Here is a 2,938-nt window from a genome sequence, read left to right as displayed (position 1 = left end):
CCGATTCAATGTATTGCAGGTTCTTATGGTCAGTCAATACCGAAATAGTATGTTTTGCTCCCTCCTGCCAATGCCTCCACTCCTCGAAAGCCCATTTTACCGCCAGTAACTCCCGATTACCAACGTCATAGTTGGATTCAGCGGAGGAGAATTTCCTGGACATAAAGGCACAAGGATGTAACTCCAGAGACTCCGGATCCTTTTGAGAAAGGATAGCCCCCACTCCAACCTCCGAGGCATCAACCTCCACCACAAAGGGCAATTCCGGATTAGGATGTCTGAGGACTGGAGCCGAGACAAAGGCTTGTTTCAAGGCCCGGAAGGACAACTCAGCTTCACGCGACCAGTTGGTGGGATCCGCTCCTTTCTTTGTCAGAGCTACAATGGGAGCAACCAGGTCAGAAAAAGAATGAATGAACCTCCTATAATAATTCGCAAACCCTAAAAAACGCTTAATTGCTTTTAAATTGGTGGGTTGCGCCCAACTAAGGATGGCCTGGAGTTTCTTTGGTTCCATGGAAAATCCCTGAGGGGAAATTATGTACCCTAAAAAAGATACTTCCGTGACATGAAACTCACACTTCTCCAGCTTGGCATATAAATTATTCTCACATAACTTTTGAAGAACCAGACGCACCTGGGTAACATGTTGTTCCATTGATTTAGAAAAAATCAGGATGTCGTCTAAGTAAACGACCACGAATTTCCCTAGGAAGTCACGGAGCACATCGTTAATGAGGTCTTGAAAAACTGCCGGAGCATTGGACAGGCCGAACGGCATCACCAGGTATTCGTAGTAACCCGACTGAGTACTGAAGGCCGTTTTCCATGGATTTTTGAAAGAAAACAATACTGTCAATATACTATTAAAACAAATTAAAATGGTAAAAGTTATTGTACTTTAAGTAAAAATAAAAGAGCCAAAATATCAATCCCAGTTTTGGATTACTTTAATTAACAAACAAAAAAATGCATATAGCAGAGGATAGTTTCAATCTGCCTACCTCTGGGTTATGGGCCCAGCATGCTTCCATTGCTGTACTCTGCTGCACATGTAAGTGCAAGAGATCCTGAAGCACTCACTCATCATGGGAAAGTACCAATGTGTTTCTTCGTTGGTTGATAGAAGAAACATCTTACAAAAACTCTCCAGATTATTGATTTTTTTAAGTTTTTCTAGGAAACGTTTTAGATGAATGCTTATTAGCATTTGTCAGTATGTACTTTTGCAAAGTGTCTCTGTGGCGCAATCAGTTAGTGTGTACGGCTATTAACCAAAAGGTTGGTGGTTCAATCCCACCCAGGGACGTAATTGACCTTGTTATCAGATTTTGGTGATCTTTAAGTAGACAAGTCAAATTGCATACCCCCTGTTATGGTGTAGGGTACCTGGCCTTCTCTGATGTAATCAGAGTTAGATTTGATTCAGTGATTTTATAAAAACATCTAGGAAGCACAATTTAGCAGTGGGTTGCAGAGAAAAAGAAATATGCTGGCAAAAAAATCAAATTGCGTGATTAAACAGCTCTTCATTTTCTGGCTTTATTTTTATGCTAACAAATTTGTTCTCTGAAAAGTGTCCACAAAGCCAAGTCTCTGATTAACACCTTTGTAGGGATGGTTTTTCACCTATTACTAAATTAAACTTGCTTCATTGGAAAGGCAGCAAGATGTATCCTCATTTCAATGTCTACTGAAATAATACAGGTTGACACCAGGAAACATTAACGCCACTGCATCCTTGCTGCTTTCTCATGTGGAAGTCTGTTTAATGTGAAAACAAGGTGATATCTAATTAGCACACAGGTAAGGAATTAAGAAAATCTTTATTTAAGGGTGAAGATGTTTCTCACAAAATTGTTGACCCAATGCATCATTGAAATTCAAGCTGGAAAGATGATTTTAATATATCACTTGTACATTTTGTATTGCTCTTCTGGTGACAATGTAGTTTGTTTTTGTCAATTACCATTTTAATAATAGGGTAAAGAAAATGAAGTGGATTTTTGAAAGAAAACAATACTGTCAATATACTATTAAAACAAATTAAAATGGTAAAAGTTATTGTACTTTAAGTAAAAATAAAAGAGACAAAATATCAATCCCAGTTTTGGATTACTTTAATTAACAAAAAAAATGCATATAGCAGAGGATAGTTTCAATCTGCCTACCTCTGGGTTATGGGCCCAGCATGCTTCCATTGCAGTACTCTGCTGCACATGTAAGTGCAAGAGATCCTGAAGCACTCACTCATCATGGGAAAGTACCAATGTGTTTCTTCGTTGGTTGATGGAAGAAACATCTTACAAAAACTCTCCAGATTATTGACTTTTTAAAGTTTTTCTAGGAAACGTTTTAGATGAATGCTTATTAGCCTTTGTCAGTATGGACTTTTGCAAAGTGTCTCTGTGGCGCAATCGGTTAGTGTGTTTGGCTATTAACCAAAAGGTTGGTGGTTCAATCCCACCCAGGGACGTAATTAACCTTGTGATCAGATTTTGGTGATATTTAAGTAGACAAGTCAAAATTTCAAACCTCCTCTTATGGTGTAGGGTACATGGCCTTCTCTGATGTAATCAGAGTTAGATTTGATTCAGTGATTTTATAAAAAACAGCTAGGAAGCACAATTTAGCAGTGGGTTGCAGAGAAAAAAAATATGCTGGCAGAAAAATCCAATCGAGTGATTAAACAGCTCTTCATTTTCTGGCTTTATTTTTATGCTAACAAATTTGTTCTCTGAAAAGTGTCCACAAAGCCAAGTCTCTGATTAACACCTTTGTAAGGATGGTTTTTCACCTATTACTAAATTAAACTTGCTTCATTGGAAAGGCAGCAAGATGCATCCTCATTTCAATGTCTACTGAAATAATACAGGTTGACACCAGGAAACATTAACGCCACTGCATCCTTGCTGCTTTCTCATGTGGAAGTCTGTTT

The 2,938-nt window shown here is 38.4% G+C and overlaps 1 non-coding gene across 1 annotated transcript; it reads left to right on the top strand.

Annotated features, from left to right (window-relative positions):
• Positions 1-2,402: 2,402 nt before the first annotated feature.
• Positions 2,403-2,476, top strand: TRNAN-AUU (transfer RNA asparagine (anticodon AUU)). Its single transcript has one exon. It is a non-coding gene; the product is annotated as a tRNA-Asn (tRNA).
• Positions 2,477-2,938: the final 462 nt, after the last annotated feature.

Source organism: Pseudophryne corroboree, chromosome 11, assembly GCF_028390025.1.
Source record: "Pseudophryne corroboree isolate aPseCor3 chromosome 11, aPseCor3.hap2, whole genome shotgun sequence".
Lineage (NCBI taxonomy): Eukaryota > Metazoa > Chordata > Amphibia > Anura > Myobatrachidae > Pseudophryne > Pseudophryne corroboree.
The sequence above is the reverse complement of the archived record's forward strand: the minus strand, read 5'-3'. Positions and strand labels throughout refer to the sequence as shown.